Below are 24763 nucleotides of genomic sequence, written 5' to 3'. Positions count from 1 at the left end.
CACCCTCTCCCCGTAGCTGCTCCCTGCGCGCCAAAAGAGCCCCTGTAGTGGGTTTCCGACGCGCACCACCGCGTCTGGCCTCGCCGGCGTCAAGCCGCCGGTGGGTCTGACCACGTTGACCACGGCGGGACACACCCCCCCCCTCTGGGTCGATGACAGGTGGGGCCAGCCCCCCCTGTTAATTAGTTTAGTTATTTTATTTTAACTACCCCCTCTCTGCTGACACAGACAGGTGGGCCCCCGCCATCAGGTGATTAGCTTAAGCTAATCACCACCTAATCTAACCCCAGAGCCACTGACATGTGGGCCCTAGTGCCCTAATCCTTAATTAAACTAAAATAAACCCCCCCTGTTAACCTGTGACGCTGACTAATGGGACCCCCTGGTCAGGTTTGACCCGGGGCAGCCCTGTTGACTTGCTGATGCAAGCATGACGCACTGCTGATGTCATAAAGTATTTTCTGGATTTAATTATATTCAGGAAATTCCAGAAAATGCCTAAAACTTCTAAAAATCATAGAAAATTAACCGTAACTCCAAATTAAATAATTTATATATGAAAAATTATCAGAAAAATTCAAGGAATCCATCTGTACCATTTTCATGCATGTTAGAACAACTTATAGCTGCTGTTTAGCACAAATCAATTAAATGGCATTTGAATAATCACATATGGAGTTTGAATTTGAATTTTGTATTCAAACCAACTTCATTTAATCTGTTGCTAGTTGCATTAGCCCAAAACACATTCATTTTGCCATGTCATGATCATGCATCATATTGTGCATTGCATTGATTTTGTTCCCTTTTGTGTTGCCGGTATTGTCCCCTCTCGATAGACGTGATATCGATGATGTGATCGTTGACACTGATGAAGACTCAATGCTATCTTCAGAAGTGCCAGGCAAGCAAAACCCCCTTGTTCATTCTGATACAATCCTACTCTCTCGCTCCTGCTCTCTTTTACTGCATTAGGACAACAACGATTCATCTGTTACTTGCTGCGGTAGCTGAACCCCTTTATCCTTTGCATGACCTGTCATTCCACAGTAAATAGATGAAACCCACTAGTATGAGTAGGAATTGTTTGAGCCCTGATGTGCCTACTCATTCATGTTTGTTTGTCATGCCTGCTACTGCTTAGAGTTGAGTCAGGTCTGATTCATCGGGGATGAATCAGAGGCGTGTGAACATGTCCTACTGTGTGTGAGCTAAGTGTGTGAACACGATTTGGTAAAGGTAGCGGTGAGAGGCCATGTAGGAGTACATGGTGGGTTGTCTCATTGCAGCCGTCCTCAGGAACCGAGTTCTGTGTTTGTGATCCATGATTCAGCTACTACCATACATTGGGCCCTGAAATATGACCCCGCTCGACTTCTTATTCACCCTAGTCCTCTGTCCAGGAGTTGCAAGTAGTTTCTGGTGTTTGTAGTATGCTGGAGGCCGTGGACAGCGCTGACCGTAGGGGTGGGCTGTGATGCGGTAGGCACGTGGCCGGGTAAACCGGGCGCCCGTTTGGTGTCACGGAACCCTGTTCACATCGTTTGGGGCTGTGAGCGAAACTCCGGCCGGATCTCCTCATGGATGGAACCCGAATAGGCGATAAACCTGGACTAGAGACTTGAGTGTTTAGGTAGGTCGTGGTCTACACCCACGTCGGCTTTCGCTTGAAGTCTGCCGAGCACATGTCGTGTGCAGACGCTAAGTGGTGGAAACATGTATGAAGAAGTACACCCCTGCAGGGTTAACATCATCTATTCGAATAGCCGTGTCCGCGGAAAAGGACTTCTGGGTTGCTTATATCAGTTCATAGACAAGTGAAAGTGGATACCCTAAAATACGCAAGATAAGCGTGAGTGCTATGGATGGCGTTCTCGTAGGGAGACGGGAGCGGTTCCATAGTGGTGTATTGATATGGTGAATATGTGGACTCGTGTACGCCACCTCAAAAGAGTTAATCGCAGTCGTAGTTCAGGATAGCCACCGAGTCAAAGCTGGCTTGCTGCAGTTAAACCCCACCATCCCCTTTGTTGATAATGATGCATATGTAGTTAGCTCTGATGTAAGTCTTGCTGGGTACATTTGTACTCACGTTTGCCTATTTTATGTTTTTGCAGAGAGACTTCGGTCTCATTAGTAGTTCCACGTGGACTTCGACGTTTAGCTTGTTACCTCAGCTACGATCTTGTGCCCTCGGCAGGATCTGGTAGATAGTCAGGCTTCTCAGCCTTTTTCATTTATAGATGTCTGTACTCAGACATGATAGCTTCCGCTTGTGCTTTGATTTGTATGCTCTGATTGTTGGGTCATGAGACCCCTGCTTGTAATATCTCGCTCCTCGGAGCCTATTGAATAGATTACTTGAGTCATAGAGTCATGTTGTGATGCCATGTTGTATTTGCACATATCGAGCATATTGTGTGTATGTTATTGAAATGCTTGGTATGTGTGGGATCTGACCATCTAGTTGTTTATCTTTAGTAGCCTCTCTTACGGGGAAATGTCTCCTAGTGTTTCCACCGAGCCATGGTAGCTTGCTACTGCTCCGGAACACTTAGGCTGGCCGGCATGTGTCCTTCTTCGTTCCTGTGTCTGTCCCTTCGGGGAAATGTCACGCGGTGAATACCGGAGTCCTGTTAGCCCGCTACAGCCCGGTTTACCGGAGTCCTGCTAGCCCAGTGCTACAGCCCGGACCCACTTGCTGATGACCGACACGTTCGAAACTGGGTCATGGATGCCTGTCCCTGTAAGTCTGTGCCACTTTGGGTTTACGACTAGTCATGTCAGCCCGGGCTCTTTATCATATGGATGCTAGCGACACTATCATATACGTGAGCCAAAATGCGCAAACGGTCCCGGGCAAAGGTAAGGCGACACCCGTGGGGATACCGTGCGTGAGGCCGCAAAGTGATATGAGGTGTTACCGGCTAGATCGATGTGACATCGAGTCGGGGTCCTGACAAAAAGCCAAGAACAATGGCCGCACTAACAAGCCTCATGACCCGCTTTTGTGCGGGAGAGGATAGTTGGATGGCAAGATGTAGGACCAGCGCCGGACAAGGGGAAACAGCCCGAAGAGCATGGCAGTCAACGCCGGAATCAAAAGCTCTCGGCAGAATCATAAAAAACTGCCCCTCAAGGATAACATCCATGAGCTATCCAACTTAAACAAAATCTTGGACAAAATATGCCAAATCCATAGTACCCACGGGAAGCCTGCAAACCATACCCAGAGAGATTGTTGGGTCTTCAAGCAGTCCGGCAAACTCAATGCCGAACACAAGGGGCTCGACACACCAAGCGAGGACGATGACGAACCCCACAAGCAGAGCACCGGAAAACAAAAGAATTTCCCACAAGAAGTCAAAACAGTAAACTCACTTCAAGTGACAAAAGGGAAAATCAGAGCGGCACCCATAGAAATACGCGCCGCACGGCCTATTCCAGCGGAGTCCCGACATTGGTTGTCAAAACCAATCACCTTTGATCATCAGGATTACTTCGGAAGTATCCGGAACGCAGGATGGACTGCCCTGATATTAGATCCTATAATCGACGGACTCCAATTCACAGAAGTCCTAATGGACGGCCATAGTGATTGAAACCTGCTATATTAGGACACAATCCGCAAAATGGGGATAGACCCAACCAAAATTTGCCACAACGACACCTCCTTCAAGGGGGTAATGCCAGGCCTATATGCCCATTGTACGGGCTCCCTACTGCTAGAAGTTGTGTTCGGCTCATCCAACAACTTCCGCCGCGAAAATTTAACCTTCCATATCGCCCCACTCAAAAGTAGCTATCAAGCACTATTGGGACGTGAAGCTTTCGCCCGCTTTAACGCAATACCGCATTATGCATCTCTTACACTTAAAATGCCCGGTCCACACGGCATCATCTCATCAAAGGGAAGTATCAAGTGTTACTCGAGCACGGAAGAACGTGAGACTGGCTGGACAGTCACACACTAATCCGGCTCCGCCAAACCAAGCACCTGAACAGGTCATTTGGACCCCGGACACGGCTAGACGAGTCCGGCGTAAACATATAAAGGCCTACTAGCCGCACACCCCCGTACAAGGGGCTGCATGCATGTACAACAAGAGACAATAAAGCTCAATTTTATTTGCTTTTTGAATCGTACTCTGTTTATTTAATATAAAGTACATTTTTCGCACGATCTTTCTTCAACTAAGTTCTTCTCTTTTACAGATGAACACCATGCTACACCCGTCCAGGACACGGCACAACGGAGACACAGGCGCAAACGTGCAATAGGGACCCGTTGCAAGGATTCTTTTCAGATTAAGACCCTGCGTAAACCTTTTTTATTGTCTCTTGTTGATACACATACCCCGGTTTCTTGCTATAACCAAGGAGGAGGCTGGCGTTTTGGCATCGTCCGTGTCAGAATTTTTTGCGCGTACCTGGACACCAGGGGCTTAGGGCATCGTTCTGCCCGTTTTCATAAAGACCGAATACCTTAGGGAGTGTTCGGCGTCTCGAGTTAGGCCTTATATGCATCAGCTCCGAATCATGTCTTTGGTCAAATGTTGGGTTTGCCCGGCTCCTGTGTTTTGCTGCCTTACGTTCCGTTCTATCGGCTAACACGGCACTAGGAGAACTGCTACTATTGTGCCCCGGTTCGGCCTGGTGAGCACCTTAGTAGAGAAAGCCGAAAATTGACTGTCATGATATAGCGTGAGACTGGTCAACCACTCGATGACCCACCAGAATGTTTAGAATTCCTCCGCATTAACGAAGGACCGTTTCCCGGTCAGGCACATACGCGCCCCGAATTCGGGAGAGCGCGGTGCCCCTAGGGGCTATATAGTAGCCCCACCATCGAACTCCTATGGCTAAGTGAAAGTGATAAAGCATTATAGTCTGGTTGCCTAGTTTGCTACGCTATCACCTCCTTTACAGGACCAAGACGTTGGATTAAGTGTGAAAATGCGCCTTTTTGCAAACACCCCCGCACTATGTGCGTGGGGGCTGAAGCTGAAGACTGCCATCGATCTTTCAGGTTATATACACATATACATTAACGGCCGCACATGAGGTACTTTAATACTTGAACGCACAAGTATAAAAAGCCCTTATATTATATTGAGACATTGTTTCACAAATCATACATGTCATTAGAACATAATATCCTTCGAGCACTGCGTCTCTATTAAACGAGCGCCCTGCAGGACTTCCTCAAAATAGTGCTCGGCAGGTACTCGGCTTCTGTCCGAATCCTGGGATGCAACGTCGGTGGCCTTCATCTCCGCCCAGCATGTCTTGACACGGGCAAGAGCCATCTGCGCACCCTCTATGCATGCTGACCGCTTCATTGCACCAATATGCGGCACCGCACCAAGGAACTGCTGCACCAAGCCAAAATAACTCTTCGGCTCGGGCCTGTTCGGCCACAAATGAGTCACGACATCCTTCATGGAAAGTTCGGACAACCTATTCAGCTCAGCCCATTCGGCCAAACGATCGGTCAATGGAAGTGGACGCTCCGGACTATGGAACTGCGACCAAAAAAGCTCTTCCATTCCGTGATCCTTTTGGCCTCGGAAGTGTTCGGCCGCGTCTGCGGCACTCGCCGCCAAGTCCAGATAAGCATCCTCCCCACCCCACAACTGGCCCAACTGAGCATACTTGGGATCCGTGAATTTCCTCCGCAGGAGAAAAGGCTTTCCAGCCGCAATATCTTCGGCCTGACGTAGCTCCTCTTTCATAGCTCTCATCGCAGAGCGAGCATCCTTGGCCTCAGTAGCGGCCTTTTCAGGTCCTCTTGTTTCGCTCGACCTTCTTTTTCAAGAAGCTCGCAACGGTCGGTAGCATTCTTCAACTTTACGGCCATCTCGGCCATTTCTTTCTTGCTTCGGCAGTGAGCACCCTGTTCGGCTCTCAGCTCTTCGGTCGCTTTTAAGGCAGCCGCATCACTTTTTCGGGCTTGCTCCTTGGCTCGGGCGAGTTCCGCCCGAAGGTTCTCCATGGCAGCGGCACCATCTGCGTCAAGCATACATGTTGTAAGGCACAGACATTAAGCTACCTTACCGGGTGTCCGTGGAGAAGCTGCATACTTTGTGACTCGTCAAGCCGCTTATTGACAAGCGCGATGTCAGAATCCGCGACGTCAAGTTGCCGCTTTAGTTCGGCAAATTCATCAGTCCGGCTTGCCACCGGACGCTTCGCCACCTACATAGGAAGAGCGCATATTATACCTGGGATTATGATCCTCGGCGCGCTGTCATTTTTGACAACGCACCGAGTCTCAGGGGCTACTATCTATACAGGGCGCATTCTATATGCAGAACTGTCAGAAGGTACATCACTCAAAACCCGTCAGTAAACTTATGACGGCGTCATGCAATCCGCTTTCAGCGGATGAAATCCTTTCAATCACCGTACCCATTAGCGCACGGTGATCTTCCGAGATAGATGCTCGCCCGAGCAGATCTTTCAGCTCCTCCGACCGTACACCAGTCGGTGCCGGACTCGTCCGATGGCCTTTTTCGAAGGCCGGACGCGGAGGGCTTTGAGGGGACATACGACTGCCTTCGGGCCCCATCGGATTCGGAGAAACCCTCCGCGACGACACCTCAGGGTCGTCCGCCTCGCAGGACGGTACGGCAGGCGGAGGCGTTTCACTCTCCATCATCTCCGGATCAAGATCCCCTGAAGACGAGCTCTACTGAGAAGGGCTGAGATCCGAACTACAAGGAAAATTTTTGTTTATCTTCAGAAATAAAACAGGATGTCTCTCATTTTAAGAAAACGCCCCTCTTTACTTACGGCTCGCTAGAGGGCTGATCTCCTTGGGGAAATAGTGCGGTCGGGGCATCTCCCGGCGCAGGACCCTCTGGCGAGGATTTCTTCCCCCGCTTCGAGGCCTTGGTCTCCGGATCTTCAAAAGCGGTCCTCTTCTCCCCTTGGAGGGAGGGATTCTCGATCCCTCCTTTCTTGATAAACTCCTTCACGGAGGCAGTAGCTCCCTTGTTCCCCCTTCGCCTTCTTCAAAAGGCGCAGCCCCTAGCATCCTCGTTAACACAGGATCCGGCGTGGTCTCAGGGAGGGGGGCCGGACACCGGATCAGTTTTGCTTTCGCTATCCACTCCTGTTCAAGGGACATCTCTTTTAAAGGCAAGTTTATGATAGATATACGGATAGCATGTCCGGGTACAGGACTACTTACTTGAGTATCCGGGCAATTGCAGCTCAGACCTGCGTCCTCGGTCAAGTCCGGACACATTGCTCGTGATCCGAAGAACAGTTGGTACATCTCCACGGGCGTTACGCCCATAAAATGTTGTAGAGCTCATGATCCCTTCGGCTTGAACTCCCACAGGCGGAGGGGGCGACGTTTGCAGGGCAGGGTGCGACGAATCAGCATGACCTGCGCTACTACGACCAGATCGATCTCTCTCTCTAGGAGGTCTCGAATACGGCCCTGCAACAAGGGTGCGTCCTTGGACGGCCCCCAGTCGAGCCCTTTATTGACCCATGATGCCAGCCGCAGCGGAGGACCCGAGCGAAAGGCAGGTGGCGCCACCCATTTGGTGCCCCCTGGGAGCTGTGATATAAAACCACTCTTGTTGCCACAGACTGAGCTCCTCTTGAAAAGAGCCCTCGGGCCATGGAGCGTCAACATTCTTGCTTATAACAGCCCCTCTACACTCTGCCTGCTGCCCCTTGATCATCTTCGGTTCCACTTTGAAGGTTTTGAGCCACAACCCAAAGTGAGGGGTAATGCGGAGGAAGGCTTCACATACGACAATGAACGATGAGATGTGGAGGATGGACTCCGGATCCAAGTCATGAAATTCCAGCCCATAATAAAATATGAGACCCCTCACGAAGGGGTCCGTCGGGAAGCCTAACCCCCAAAGGAAGTGAGGCACGAACACCACGCTCTCACCAGGCTTGGGAGTGGGAATAACCTGCCCTTGGGCAGGCAGCCTATGCGAAATTTCGCCGGTTAGATACCGGGCGTCTCTCAGCTTTAGCATGTCTTCTTCCGTGACGGAGGAAGGCATCCACTGGCCTTGCAGGTCGGAGTCGGACATCCTCGGAGGTCCGAAGCGCCTGAATCTAGAGCTTTGGGTGTTGGAACTCGAGGCGAGGGGCGGATTCGATTGAGATTGAAAGAAAGGAGAGGGTCTTTGTCTCGTTATAAAGAGGTTGAATACCAAGAGCCCTCCCCGTGACTGTTCGAGACTCGCCTTCGATAGAGGAGGCGCGCCAACGGGCACGACTGGGTTACTCACACCCGTATTAATGAGAATCCCGGAATAAGGGGACATGATCTCTGCTTTGACAAGACGTGCCAAAGAAACCGCCTCGCTAAAGACGCTGAGGTGGGATAGTAAAAACGATTCCAATAAAGGCTTGGCCGTGGTGTGATGTCACGTCGCAGAATACGTCAGCAGATTGAATTTGTGTAAAGATTATTCTCTCTACGGTGGTATGTGGAACTTATTTTGCAGAGCCGGACACTATCCTTGTGTTCAAAATCTTTTATGAAGTATTCGAAGGAGGAACCCGCCTTGCAATGCCGAAGACAATATGCGCGCTGGACTCGTTACCATTGAAGCCTGGTTCAGGGGCTACTGAGGGAGTCCTGGATTAGGGGGTGTCTGGATAGCCAAACTATCACCGTTGGCCGGACTCCTGGACTGTGAAGATACAAGATTGCAGGCGTCGTCCTGTGTCCGGATGGGACTTTCCTTGGCGTGGAAGGCAAGCTTGGCGATACGGATATGTAAATCTCCTACCATTGTAACCGACTCTGTGTAACCCTAACCCTCTCCGGTGTCTATATAAACCGGAGGGTTTTAGTCCGTAGGACGAACAACAATCATACCATAGGCTAGCTTCTAGGGTTTACCCTCTTTGATCTCGTGGTAGATCTACTCTTGTACTACCCATATCATCAATATTAATCAAGCAGGAGTAGGGTTTTACCTCCATCGAGAGGGCCTGAACCTGGGTAAAAACATCGTGTCCCTTGTCTCCTGTTACCATCCGCCTAGACGCACAGTTCGGGACCCCCTACCCGAGATCCGCCAGTTTTGACACCGACAGTGGGGCAGTAAGCTGGTGCAGTTGCAAGCAAAGCGTCGTGGCAGGATCTACATGTGAAGCGGAATACATGGCAGCCTCGGAGGAAGCGCATAAAGCAATCTGGGTGAAGGAGTTCATCACCGACCTAGGAGTCATACCCAATGCGTCGGGGCCGATCACACTCTTCTGTGACAACACTGGAGCTACTGCCCTTGCCAAGGAGCCCAGGTTTCACAAGAAGACCAGGCACATCAAGCGTCGCTTCAACTCCATTCGTGAAAATGTTCAAGATGGAGACATAGATATTTGCAAAGTGCACACGGATCTGAATGTCGCAGATCCGTTGACTAAACCTCTTCCACGAGAAAAACATGATCAACACCAGAACTCTATGGGTGTTTGATTCATCACAATGTAACTAGATTATTGACTCTAGTGAAAGTGGGAGACTGTTAGAAATATGCCCTAGAGGCAATAATAAAATGGTTATTATTATATTTCCTCGTTCATGATAATTGTCTTTTATTCATGCTATAATTGTGTTATCTGGAAATCGTAATACATGTGTGAATACATGGACCACAACATGTCCCTAGTGAGCCTCTAGTTGACTAGCTCATTTATCAATAGATGGTCACGGTTTCTTGACTATGGACATTGGATGTCATTGATAACGGGATCACATCATTGGGAGAATGATGTGATGGCAAGACCCAATCCTAAGCATAGCACAAGATCATGTAGTTCGTTTGCTAGAGCTTTTCCAATGTCAAGTATCATTTCCTTAGACCATGAGATCGTGTAACTGCCGGATGTCGTAGGAGTGCTTTGGGTGTACCAAATGTCACAATGTAACTGGGTGACTATAAAGGTATACTACAGGTATCTCCGAAAGTGTCTGTTGGGTTGACACGGATCGAGACTGGGATTTGTCACTCCGTATGACGGAGAGGTATCTCTGGGCCCACTCGGTAATGCATCATCATAATGAGCTCAAAGTGACTAAGTGGTTGGTCACGGGATCATGCATTACGGTACGAGTAAAGTGACTTGCCGGTAACAAGATTGAACGAGGTATTAGGATACCGACAATCGAATCTCGGGCAAGTAACGTACCGATTGACAAAGGGAATTGTATACGGGATTACTTGAATCCTCGACATCGTGGTTCATTCAATGAGATCATCGTGGAACATATGGGAGCCAACATGGGTATCCAGATCCCGCTGTTGGTTATTGGCCGGAGAGTCGTCTCGGTCATGTCTGCATGTCTCCCAAACCCGTAGGGTCTACACACTTAAGGTTCGGTGATGCTAGGGTTGTAGAGATACTAGTATGCGGTAACTCGAAAGTTGTTCGGAATCCCGGATGAGATCCCGGACGTCACGAGGAGTTCCGAAATGGTCCGGAGGTGAATAATTATATATAGGAAGTCCAGTTTCGGCCATCGGGAAAGTTTCGGGGTCACCGGTATTGTACCGGGACCATCGGAAGGGTCCCGGGGGTCCACCGGGTGGGGCCACCTATCCCGGAGGGCCCCGTGGGCTAAAGTGGGACGGGAATCAGCCCCTGGTGGGCTGGTGCGCCCCCCCTTGGGCCCCCTGCGCCTAGGGTTGGAAACCCTAGGGGTGGGGGCGCCCCACTTGGCTTGGGGGACAAGCCACCCCCCTTGGCCGCCGCCCCCCCTTGAGATGGGATCTCCAAGGGGGCCGGTGCCCCCCCTGGCCCCTATATAAAGAGGGGGGAGGGAGGGCAGCCGCACCCCAGTCCCTGGTGCCTCCCTCTCCCTCTGCAACACCTCTCCCTCTCGAAGAGCTTGGCGAAGCCCTGCCGAGATCGCCGCTGCTTCCACCACCACGCCGTCGTGCTGCTGGATCTCCATCAACCTCTCCCTCCCCCTTGCTGGATCAAGAAGGAGGAGACGTCTTCCCCAACCGTACGTGTGTTGAACGCGGAGGTGTCGTCCGTTCGGCAGTAGGATCATCGATGATTTGTATCACGACGAGTACGACTCCCTCAACCCCGTTCTCTTGAACGCTTCCGCGCGATCTACAAGGGTATGTAGATGCACTCCTCTATCTCGTTGCTAGATGACTCCATAGATTGGTCTTGGTGAAGCGTAGAAATTTTTATTTTCTGCAATGTTCCCCAACACTTCCAACATACATCATCACTTCACCATCAACTAGTCTCTGTTTATTCTGTAACTCCTGTTTCGAGTTACTAATCTTAGCAACCGAACAAGTATCAAATACTTAGGCCTGTTTGGAGTTACTAATCTTAGCAACCAAACAAGTATCAAATACTTAGGGGATACTATAAACACTAGTAAGGTACACATCAATAACCTATATATCAAATATACCCTTGTTCACTTTGCCATCCTTCTTATCTACCAAATATTCAGGGCATTTCTGCTTCCAGTGACCATTTCCTTTGAAGTAGAAGCACTCAGTTTCAGGCTTTGGTTCAGCTTTGGGCTTCTTCACGGAAGTGACAACTTGTTTGCCATTCTTCTTGAAGTTTCCCTTTCTTTCCCTTTGCCCTTTTCTTGAAACTAGTGGTCTTGTCAATCATCAACACTTGATGCTCTTTCTTGATTTCTACCTTCGTTGATTTACACATCACGAAGAGCTCGGGAATCATTTTCATCATCCCTTGCATACTATAGTTCATCACAAAGTTCCACTAACTTGGTGATGGTGGCTAGAGAACTCTGTCAATCACTATCTTATCTGGAAGATTAACTCCCACTTGATTCAACCGATTGTAGTACCCAGACAATCTGAGCACATTCTCACTAGTTGAGCGATTCTCCTCCATCTTTTAGCTATAGAACTTGTTGGAGACTTCATATCTCTCAACTCGGGTATTTGCTTGAAATATTAACTTCAACTCTTGGAACATCTCATATGGTCCATGACGTTCGAAACGTCTTTGAAGTCCCGATTCTAAGCCGTTTAAGCATGGTGCACTAAACTATCAAGTAGTCATCATATTGAGCTAGCCAAACGTTCATAACGTCTGCATCTGCTCCTGCAATAGGTCTGTCACCTAGCGGTGCATCAAGGACATAATTCTTCTATGCAGCAGTGAGGATAAACCTTAGATCACGGATCTAATCCACATCATTGCTACTAATATCTTTCAACACAATATTTTCTCTAGGAACATATCAAACTAAACATATGAAAGCAACAACGCGAGCTATTGATCTACAACATAATTTGCAAAATACTACCAGGTACTAAGTTCATGATAAATTTAAGTTCAATTAATCATATTACTAAAGAACTCCCACTTAGACAAACATCTCTCTAGTCATCTAAGTGATCACGTGATCCAAATCAACTAAACCATGTCCGATCATCACGTGAGATGGAGTAGTTTCAATGGTGAACATCACTATGTTGATCATATCTACTATATGATTCACATTCGACCTTTCGGTCTCCGTGTTCCGAGGCCATATCTGTATATGCTAGGCTCGTCAAGTTTAACCTGAGTATTCCGCGTGTGCAACTATTTTGCACCCATTGTATTTGAACGTAGAGCCTATCACACCCGATCATCACGTGGTGTCTCAGCACGAAGAACTTTCGCAATGGTGCATACTTAGGGAGAACACTTCTTGATAATTAGTGAGAGATCATCTTAAAATGCTACCATCGAACTAAGCAAAATAAGATGCATAAAGGATAAACATCACATGCAATCAATATAAGTGATATGATATGGCCATCATCATCTTGTGCTTGTGATCTCCATCTCCGAAGCACCGTCGTGATCACCATCGTCACCGGTGCGACACCTTGATCTCCATCATAGCATCGTTGTCGTTTCGCCACCTATTGCTTCTATGACTATCGCTACCGCTTAGTGATAAAGTAAAGCAATTACATGGCGCTTGCATTTCATACAATAAAGCGACAACCATATGGCTCCTGCCAGTTGCCGATAACTCGGTTACAAAACATGATCATCTCATACAATAAAATATAGCATCACTTCTTGACCATATCACATCACAACATGCCCTGCAAAAACAAGTTAGACGTCCTCTACTTTGTTGTTGCAAATTTTACGTGGCTGCTACGGGCTGAGCAAGAACCGTTCTTACCTACGCATCAAAACCACAATGATAGTTCATCTAGTTAGTGTTGTTTTAACCTTCGCAAGGACCGGGCGTAGCCACACTCGGTTCAACTAAAGTTGGAGAAACTGACACCCGCCAGCCACCTGTGTGCAAAGCACGTCGGTAGAACCAGTCTCGTGTAAGCGTACGCGTAATGTCGGTCCGGGCCGCTTCATCTAACAATACCGCCAAACCAAAGTATGACATGCTGGTAAGCAGTATGACTTGTATCGCCCACAACTCACTTGTGTTCTACTCGTGCATATAACATCTACGCATAAAACCAGGCTCGGATGCCACTATTGGGGAACGTAGTAATTTCAAAAAAAGTTCCTACGCATACGCAAGATCATGGTGATGCATGGCAACAAGAGGGGAGAGTGTTGTCTATGTACCCTTGTAGACCGTAAGCGGAAGCTTTAGCACAACGCGGTTGATGTAGTCATACGTCTTTACGGCCCGACCGATCAAGCACCGAAAGCACGACACCTCTGAGTTCTTGCACACGTTCAGCTCGATGACGTCCCTCGAACTCCGATCTAGCCGAGCTTTGAGGGAGAGTTCCGTCAGCACAATGGCGTGGTGACAATCTTGATGTTCTACCGTCACAGGGCTTCGCCTAAGCACCGCTACAATATTATTGAGGAGGACTATGGTGGAGGGGGCACCGCACACGGCTAAGAGATCAAGAGATCAATTGTTGTTGTGTAGAGGTGCCCCCTGCCCCGTATATAAAGGAGACAAGGGGGAGGAGGCGGCCGGCCAAGGAGGGGCGCGCCAAGGGGAGTCCTACTCCCACCGGGAGTAGGACTCCCTCCTTTCCTTGTTGGACTAGGAGAAGGGTGGAAGGAGGAGGGAGAGAGGAAGGAAAAGGGGGGGGGCGCCGCCCCCTCTCCTTATCCTATTCAGACTAGGGGGGAGGGTGCGCGGCCCTGCCCTGGCCTCCTCTCCTCTTCTCCACTAAGGCACATGTAGGCCCATTAAGCCCCCGGGGGGTTCCGGTAACCTCCCGGTACTCCGATAAAATCCCGATTTCACCTGGAACACTTCCGACATCCAAATATAGGCTTCCAATATATCAATCTTCATGTCTCGGCCATTTCGAGACTCCTCGTCATGTCCGTAATCTCATCCGGGACTCCGAAAAAACTTTGGTACATCAAAACTCATAAACTCATAATATAACTGTCATCGAAACCTTAAGCGTGCGGACCCTACGGGTTCGAGAACTATGTAGACATGATCGAGACTCGTTTCCGGTCAATAACAAATAGCGAAACCTGTATGCTCATATTGGCTCCTACATATTCTACAAAGATCCTTATCGGTCAAACTGCATAACAACATACGTTGTTCCCTTTGTCATCGGTATGTTACTTGCCCGAGATTCGATCGTCGGTATCCTAATACATAGTTCAATCTCGTTACCGGCAAGTCTCTTTACTCATTACGTAATGCATCATTCCGTAACTAACTCATTAGCTACATTGCTTGCAAGGCTTATATTGATGTGCATTACCGAGAGGGCCCAGAGATACCTCTCTGACAATCGGAGTGACAAATCCTAATCTCGAAATATGCCAACTCAACATGTACCTTCGGAGACACCTGTAGAGCTCCTTTATAATCACCCATTTATGTTGTGACGTTTGGTAGCACACAAAGTGTTCCTCCGGTAAACGGGAGTTGCATAATCTCATAGTCATAGGAACATGTATAAGTCATGAAGAAAGCAGTAGCAACATACTAAATGATCAAGTGCTAAGCTAACGGAATGGGTCAAGTCAATCACATCATTCTTCTAATGATGTGATCCTGTTAATCAAATGACAACTCATGTCTATGTCTAGGAAACACAACCATCTTTGATCAACAGGCTAGTCAAGTAGAGGCATACTAGTGACACCATATTTGTCTATGTATTCACACATGTATTATGTTTCCGGTTAATACAATTCTAGCATGAATAATAAACATTTATCATGAAATAAGGAAATAAATAATAACTTTACTATTGCCTCTAGGACATATTTCCTTCACATAACACTAACACCGGCTCCAAGATCACATAAAGCAGTTCTAACATAATTTCTTTTAATGGAACACGGTATAGTTGGTACACCCGGATCTCCAAGTTTCTTTGGTATTCCACCCTTAAAAGTGTAATTAGCAAGAATGGTGGAAATTTCAGCTTCCGGTATCTTTCTTTTATTTGTGATGATATCCTTCATATACTTAGCGTAAGGATTTACTTTGAGCATATCAGTTAAGCGCATACATAAGAAAATAGGTCTAATCATTTCAGCAAAGCGCTCAAAATCCTCATCATCCTTTGTCTTGGATGGTTTAGGAGTAAAGGGCATGGGTTTCTTAACCCATGGTTCTCTTTCTCTACTGTGCTTCCTAGCAACAAAATCTCTCTTATCATAACGTTGATTCTTCGATTGTGGGTTATCAAGATCAACAGCAGGTTCAATCTCTACATCATTGTTTTTGCTAGGTTGAGCATCAACATGAACATTATCATTAACATTATCACTAGGTTCATGTTTGTCACCTGATTGAGTTTCAACATCAGAGATAGAAATATCATTGGGATTCTCAGGTGTGTCTACAGTAGGTTCACTAGAAGCATGCGAAGTTCTATCGTTTTTCTTTTTCTTCTTCTTAGAAGAACTAGGTGCCTCTAAATTATTTCTCTGAGAATCCTTCTTGATTCTCTTAGGGTGACCTTCAGGATACAAAGGTTCCTGAGTCATTCTACCAGTTCTAGTAGCCACTCTAACAGCAAAGTCATTTTTATTATTTAATTCATCAAGCAAATCATTTTGAGCTTTAAGTACTTGCTCAGCTTGAGTAGCAACCATAGAAGTATATTTGCTAATGAGTTGGAGTTCACTTTTAACTCTAGCCATATTATCGCTTACGCGTCCTATCTCGAAAGCATTATTCTTTAACTCTCTACCAACATAAGCATTAAAACTTTCTTGTCTAGCCATAAAGTCATCAAATTCATCTAAGCACGGGCTATGAAATTTAGTAGAGGGGATTTCAACTTTATCATATCTATAGAGAGAATTTACCTTTACTACCTGTGTCGGGTTATCAAGACAATATGGTTCTTCAACAGGCGGTATATTAAGAACATGTATTTCTTCAATAGGTGGTAAATTCTTAACATCTTCAGCTTTAATACCTTTTTCTTTCATTGATTTCTTTGCCTCTTGCATATCTTCAGGACTGAGAAATAAAACACCTCTCTTCTTAGGAGTGGGTTTAGGAATAGGCTCAAGAGTTGGCTCAATTGGTTCAGGAATTGCCTCAGGAATTGGCTCAGGAAGAGTCCAATTATTTTCATTAGTCAACATATTATTCAATAATATTTCAGCTTCGTCGACTGTTCTTTCCCTGAAAACACAACCAGCACAACTATCCAAGTAGTCCTTGGAAGCATTAGTTAGTCCATTATAAAAGATATCAAGTATTCCATTTTTCTTAAGAGGATGATCAGGCAAAGCATTAAGTAACCGGAGAAGCCTCCCCCAAGCTTGTGGGAGACTCACTTCTTTGATTTGCACAAAATTATATATTTCCCGCAAGGCAGCTTGTTTCTTATGAGCAGAGAAATATTTAGCAGAGAAGTAATAAATCATATCCTGGGGACTACGCACACAACCAGGAGCAAGAGAATTATACCAAGTCTTAGCATCACCCTTTAATGAGAATGGAAATATCTTAAGGATATAATAATAGCGAGACTTCTCATCATTAGTAAACAGGGTGGCTATATCATTTAACTTGGTAAGATGTGCCACAACAGTTTCAGATTCAAGGCCATAAAAAGGATCAGATTCAACTAAAGTAATAATCTCAGGATCAACAGAGAATTCATAATCCTTATCAGTAACATAAATAGGTGAAGTAGCAAAAGGAGGGTCAGGTTTCCTTCTAGCATTAAGAGACTGCTGCTTCCATTTAGCTAATAATTTCTTAAGATCATATCTATCATTGCAAGCAAAGATAGCTCTAGCAGCTTCTTCATTCATAACATAACCCTCAAGAACAACAGGCAATTCATAATCATTAGGAGAACCTTCATCATCACTATCATCAATAATAGCATCTTCAATAATTTCATTGCCCCTAACTCTAGCAAGTTGTTCATCAAGAAATTCACCTAATGGCAAAGTAGTATCATGCACAGAAGTAGTTTCATCATGCATAGCAGAAGTGGCATCATCAATAACATGCGACATATCAGAATTCATAGCAGTAGCAGGTTTAGGTGTCGCAAGCTTACTAATAACGAAAGGAGAATCTAGTGCAGAGCTAGATGGCAGTTACTTACCTCCCCTCGTAGTTGAGGGCAAAATAGTAGTTCTGTCGTCTTTCAAGTTCTTCATAGTGATCAACAGATATAAATCCCAAGTGACTCAGAGAATAGAGCTATGCTCCCCGGCAACGGTGCCAGAAATTAGTCTTGATAACCCACAAGTATAGGGGATCGCAACAGCTTTCGAGGGTAAAGTATTCAACCCAAATTTATTGATTCGACACAAGGGGAGCCAAAGAATATTCTTGAGTATTAGCAGTTGAGTTGTCAATTCAACCACACATGGATAACTTAGTATCTGCAGCAAAGTATTTAGTAGAAAAAGTGGTATGATAATAAAGGTAACGGTGGCAAAAGTAAAGATAATAGTTTTGGGGTTTTTGTAGTAGTTGTAACAGTAGCAACGGAAAAGTAAATAAGCGAAGAACAATATGTGAAAAGCTCGTAGGCAATGGATCAGTGATGGATAATTATGTCGGATGTGATTCCTCATGTAATAGCTATAACATAGGGTGACATAGAACTAGCTCTAGTTCATCAATGTAATGTAGGTATGTATTCCGTAAATAGTCATACGTGCTTATGGAAAAGAACTTGCATGGCATCTTTTGTCCTACCCTCCCGTGGCAGTGGGGTCCTAGTGGAAACTAAGGGATATTAAGGCCTCCTTTTCATAGAGAACCGGAACAAAGCATTAGCACATAGTGAATACATGAACTCCTCAAACTACGTTCATCACCGAGAAGTATCCTGATTATTGTCACTTCGGGGTTGTCGGATCATAACACATAATAGGTGACTATAGACTTGCAAGATAGGATCAAGAACACATATATATTCATGAAAACATAATAGGTTCAGATCTGAAATCATGGCACTCGGGCCCTAGTGACAAGCATTAAGCATAGCAAAGTCATAGCAACATCAATCTCAGAACATAGTGGATACTAGGGATCAAACCCTAACAAAGCTAACTTGATTACATGGTAAATCTCATCCAACCCATCACCGTCCAACAAGCCAACGATGGAATTACTCACGCACGGCGGTGAGCATCATGCAATTGGTGATGGAGGATGGTTGATGATGACGACGGCGACGAATCCCCCTCTTCGGAGCCCCGAACGGACTCCAGATCAGCCCTTCCGAGAGAGATTAGGGCTTGGTGGCGGCTCCGTGTCGTAAAACGCGATGAAACTTTCTCCCTGGTTTTTTTTCTCCCCGAACGTGAATATATGGAGTTGGAGTTGAGGTCGGTGGAGGTCCAGGGGGCCCACGAGATAGGGGGCACCCTATAGGGGGGCGCTCTCCCCTGTCTCGTGGACAGGGTGTGGGCCCCCTGGTGTATTTCTTTTGCCCAGAAATTCTTATTAATTCTAAAAAGTGCCTCCGTGGATTTCCAGGACATTCCGAGAACTTTTCTTTTCTACACATAAAACAACATCATGGCAGTTCTGCTGAAAACAGCGTTAGTCCAGGTTAGTTTCATTCAAATCATGCGAGTTAGAGTCCAAAACAAGGGCAAAAGTGTTTGGAAAAGTAGATACGTTGGAGACGTATCACTCCTCCTCCATCCTCTCCCGAGGAATATGCTCCCGACTCCCGCGCCCTTCCCCTAATGTCGGTGAAGGAGGGTAGGGTGTGGTCGTGTGGAGATCGCTTGCAGCGATCAAGGGGGAAGAGGACCGTGGAGCCACCTGCTCAATAGTCCCGCCCCCTCCCCCTCGCCAACAGCGCCTCGTGGCGCCAGTCCATCCTGCACGCCGCGGTCCGGCGAAGAAGTTAAGGCACAGGGCTCCTTCCCGCACCTCACTCCCATCTCCCATGGGACCGCCGGGGTAGAAAGAGCACCTCGGACCTCCTGTCCAGGCGCCCCTCCCAAAGAGATCGAACCGGACACATGTAGGCGGGCGCAATGAGGCTCCTGCCCATGCCCCCCCCCCACTCGCGATCCGCCCGCAAGTGACCATCTGCCCACCAGGCGTGGAGCCCATCCCGACTGGACCACTGTCAATGCGTCGTAGTCCCTGTGGTTCTTGTTGTGTATCGGAAACCTCAAGTGTCGTCGTCTCCTCGCAGGCAGGAACTAACACCGGTGGTAACTCAAGTTCCGCAGGGTCGCCCGCCTCGACTCTGGTGCTCCATAACCGACTGGGAGCCAACCTCGCTCCAAACGAACCAAAGTGAAGAGTGTTCATCGGAGTTGTGGACGGGGGCGTCTCTTTGGCAGATTCATCTGCCTTATCTGGCTGCTCATTGGGCCCCTTGGCCGGCTCCTGAGATGAATAATCTAACCCCATATCCTGATCCCCGGGAGCACCGCCCCCTCAGTTGTGTCCATATCCTGAATCTCGTCCCCATCCTGGGAAACCGGGGTGTCCTCTATCTCAAGCTCTAACAGATATGTGACTCCAGCATGTGTCCATCTAACCACGTCTGGTATGAACACAACGCTCACCACACTGACCAGCAACCTCGCAGCCCCTTGTGCCCGAGTGAAAGGCATGTCCACCTTTTCTGTCTTACCAACCATAGAACCCAAACTCCAAGCAATCAGAAAGTGTTTAATCAGTTTCGGTGGTGCACCAAAGAAACATACCCACACCTTCTCTAAAGGTGTACCCTCGGGTTCTTCCTGCTTCCACTCATCAAAAGCAATAATAATGTTGGTACTTGGAACTCTGCAGAGCCCCCACTTAAGAAAATGCATCTGATCCTCCTTAATGGGGAAATCCACCTTGTAAGCCTGTCCCTCCAGTTTTTCCAGATGCCACTGATAATTACCTGGTACCAGATCACGTAGCTGCCTCACAATATGAGCCTCAGTCAACTGCCCATTAGTAACCCGAACCACTGCTGGGAATGAACTCTCCACCACATGCGGTAGAGGATCCACCTCCAGTGTCTCAAAGAACATCAACTCCTTGCAACACACACCAAAAATGTTTACACCAGGTTTAGGACTGGAAAGGAGTGGGCAGTCACCGGTCACATGCTGCGATCTGAGACAATAGTCACAAAGCTCATTGGTGCACTCGGCTACAAGGTGACCCGGTTCGCCACATCTATAGCAAGGCAACTTCTTCTTCTTAATTGCCCACTTTGAAAGTTTCACCCCGTCCATCTTGTCCGGCCCTTTGTCTGTCGTACCATCCCTAGACTTTGCGACTCCAGATGCCGCCGGAACGGTCACCGCTGTCAGAGCCTTGACCGCGTCAACCGCAGCCGCGGGCAACGTGGTGTGGGCTCCTGCCATATCTGCGGAGTGCTCGAACTCCGCCCCCGAAGCCGTGTCCGCAACGACTGGTGGTGGCGGCGGAGGCCGTCGCGGTGGAGGTGGGCGTCTCCCTCTCCCGCCCCGCCGATAGCCTCCCCGGAAATGATCATTGGGGCCGGCAACGCCTTCAACAAAGTTTACAGTGTACCTATACACGTATAGAATTTGATATGGTCTTTCGAGATAAAATAGAAGCTAACATGCAATGGAAGTTTATAAATTTGGATCCGTGCAAAGTAAAGTAATATTTACTTTTACTTCATATATGTATTCTCTTCCAGATGGATTTTTCTTGCTATTCTCCTTTCCTGTAGTGGTCTCCAAGATTAGTACACCCAAATCATATATGTCTGACTTGGTGGAGAGTTTTCCTTGGAGTAGATATTCTGGAGCCATGCATACACTGAATATAATTAGCATTAGTTGAATAAGCATTACTAGAGAGGAGAAAATATAATTTACATAATGATAAAGGACCAAAAATATTTTACAAGTTTATAGCCGGCTTACTATGTCGGCACGCGATCTTGGGTATTTAACTGTATTAGTTTTTGACCGAGTAATTTTGAGGTAGAAAACTCCGCAGTTTTCGGTTCCATATCATCACCCAACAGTATGTTTTGAGGCTTCAGATTCATATGGATAATAGGAATTTTATGTAGAAAAAGTAAACCTTGGTAGATCCCCTTAATTATTCTGAACCGTGTGTTCCATTCCATGCCGTTGGATTCTACAGAGGTCATACAAAAAATTATGTAAGCACCCTAAGATTATGACTTCCAAGTTCCAACAATATTTCTTTCTTATAACATATTAACAACACAAAAAACATTGGGGAAAGACAAACTTTCAATAAAGTACAACAAGACTTCTCCAGTCGAGAATATGAAATATTATCACCTCCTTTTGCCATTTTCTATATATGAGTACAAAATTTAAGGAAACATAAAACCTACAAAAGTTTTAGATGGAGTAATACTACAAGAAACTAAAGTAGAAACACAAATATGCCAGATAGTGGATTACGTACCAAAGAGATTATTGCGAAGACTTCCCATAGGTAAGTATTCGTAGCAGAGTAAATATTCGAAAATGTCTGCAACAAAATACTTTCCGTCTTTCTGCACTACTTCCTTTTGACCTTCATGACAAAAGCCAACTAACTTTACAATATTTTCGTGACGGAGAGCCATCATATTTTGAACTTCATTAGAAAATGCTTCATCATGTGGCACCATAGAATTTTCTACAAGTTTCTTCACAACAATCATTGTACCATCTGGCATAACACCCTGTTTAAGCATAGTAGCATACATCAGCATAACTTTTCTTTTATCAGCTTTTGAAAAGACAAAAAGAGGTAATGCTCAATCATATGTACCTTATAAAGATTTCCATATGCACTTTGACCAATCAGTCATTCATCGGAGAAGTTATCTGTCATTTTCCTCAAAAAGTCAAGTGGTAGGTACTTCCATGCCAATTCCTCTTAATAAGGTTATCCTTCGTAAGAATGACTCCTCGTTGAAGATACCACACGAAGATTTTATTCTTTAGCGGTATCTTCATCTTTCAAAACTTCTCGTTATTATCAACCAGCGCCTCTGACTGGATCAGAGCACCATACATAGAGTCCACCGTGAATTTACCATTCACATCTAGGTTCCAATGAAATCCATCGACTCCTTGTGACACTTGTACCATGGATAGTCTCAATAACAAAGTGTTCCACGATCACTAAATACCCTTATTATTTAGGTATTTATCATATTGCATTAGCTACATATTATTTTGTCCCTTATTTGTATGAGGTGTAAGATTTATATCCAATATCATTATTTACCCTTCTTATTTCCTTACTAATCACCATTTATCTGTACTATTTCCTTTATTATTTGTATGTTTTCAGGATTATATGCTCAATACCATTAATTATCTTTGTTATTTCTTTACTTATCATCATATATTAAACATGCATTATTTTATTTCTCAATTGTACGAGGTGATGGAGCATCAACCATGCATCACCATGATGACCACCAACTCCCCTTTAATAGTAGAGATTCGTCTATGGCTTGTGTTGTACTCCCTCCGTTTCTTTTTAGTCTGCATATAAGATTTGGTCAAAGTCAAACTTTGTTAACTTTGACTAAGTTTATAGAAAAAAATATCAAGATTCACAATATAAAATCAGTATTGTTAGATGCATCATGAAATTAATTTTCATACCATATAGCTTTAGTATTGTAGATGTTGATATTTTTTCCTAGAAAATTGGTCAAACTTTACAAAGTTTGACTTTGACCAAACCTTATATGCAGACTAAAAAGAAACGGAGGGAGTAGTAACTAGTAGTGCCGCTTGATGATATTGTACTCTATATTTACAACTCTAATGTAACACCTTGATTTGGTTAATTTTGTTGTTGTGGTTTTGTGTTATATTAGTTTATCTATTTAATTATTTGATTTGATTGGATCTTCCTACAGGATTTTGGTGCATCATGGTTGGAACCTTGCTGGCCGTATTCGACATCCATGAACAATTCTCCCAACCCACCTCATTCGTAAAGCCTTTTTGCTTGATAGTTGATTTATTTACTTCTTGAAGGTATGTATTTCTTTGTTGGGAGAAATTATTTTTTGCATAGAAGTGAGAAAGAGAATTTGTGTGCGGTAGAGAAAGAGATGCATAGGACGCGCATGCATGGGGCCGTGCATGCCGCGTCTGTCCGACGTCCTTCTCCCGCAAGCAGGAGGTTTCCATTTTCGGCAGGCCTCTGACGTCCTTCTCCCGCAAGCAGGAGGTTTCCATTTTCGGCAGGCCTCTGACGTCCTTCTCCCGCAAGCAGGAGGTTTCCATTTTCGGCAGGCCTCTGACGTCCTTCTGTCGCTATCTCAAGGAAGTTCCTTTACTTATTATTTTCTTCACAGCAATAAGTTTAGGGTAGAAGGTTCTCATCAGTGTAGCTAGCAGTACGTCGGTGCTTTAATTATTTTTTACAAAGCACTTGACAAAGACCGTCTCTATATGGGTTGGGACAGACGACGGAGCTTTAAGCCTTACACGGAAATAGGTACCATAGGTGCAAAACGGCAAAGCCCAGAATGGCTAGCATAGATGGCAAAATGATTAATGCTTAAGCCTCTACCTATAGCTCATCCCCGTGAGTACACCAACTCATCTTGCTGCTTTAGGGTAAGATCCCGGTCGTGGGTGCTTTGATAGGACCAGGTCGATCTTTTTCATGGATGGAATGATGCATGTACTAAGTACTCCCTCCATCCCATAATATAAGAGCATTTTTTACACTACATTGATATAAAAAATGCTCTTCTGCATATACAGCAAAACGAGACCACGAAGGATGAGTTGGAAAATAAGTGGCCATTGCTTTTCAATGAGCAATCCGCTTTGATCCTTGTCGACCAGATTAGGGAAACCAATGCAGGCCTCCTTTATTCATCTTTAGTTTGCATACAGTGGTATAGACCCGGCCACAAGCATATAATATTGATGGCCCCATATACATGTCATGTTAAATCTATCTATCTTTCTTATCTCTCTCCATCAATATTGATGGCGCCGAATTACACCAAAGTGACAAACAAACAAGCTGCGCCGAGTTACTATCTTATCTGATCAACCGGTCACTATCTTCCATCTCACATGCACACCCCCCGAAGTTCTCCTTCTCTTTCCAAGCCTCGGCTCCGCCCCACATATACATGCATGCCAACACCACTCAAAATCTTTGCGTCCAAGTCCCCTGCGAGAAGGAGCTGCCAGCGACGAGGTGGTTCGAAGGGCCTTCTATGGTGAGTTCAAGTGGCCGAGCTACACCAGAATTCCTGGGGGACAGAAGACAAATGTGAACATTTGTTTGCGGGGGACTATTTTTCCTTCCAGCTAATGCCTCTAATATTATTTCCTACAAACAATTGTCCAAGGCTGA

At 46.0% G+C, this 24763-nt stretch overlaps 2 pseudogenes; both read right to left on the bottom strand.

Annotated features, from left to right (window-relative positions):
• LOC119339265 overlaps positions 1-22512 on the bottom strand; it is a 102349-nt pseudogene extending 79837 nt beyond the window's left edge.
• A 2041-nt stretch (positions 22513-24553) lies between these two features.
• Positions 24554-24763, bottom strand: part of LOC119339264 — a 68181-nt pseudogene continuing 67971 nt past the window's right edge.

The sequence above is a fragment of the Triticum dicoccoides genome, chromosome 7B (assembly GCF_002162155.2).
Source record: "Triticum dicoccoides isolate Atlit2015 ecotype Zavitan chromosome 7B, WEW_v2.0, whole genome shotgun sequence".
Classification (NCBI taxonomy): domain Eukaryota; kingdom Viridiplantae; phylum Streptophyta; class Magnoliopsida; order Poales; family Poaceae; genus Triticum; species Triticum dicoccoides.
Note: the sequence above shows the minus strand (reverse complement) of the source record. Positions and strands in the feature narration are given on the sequence as shown.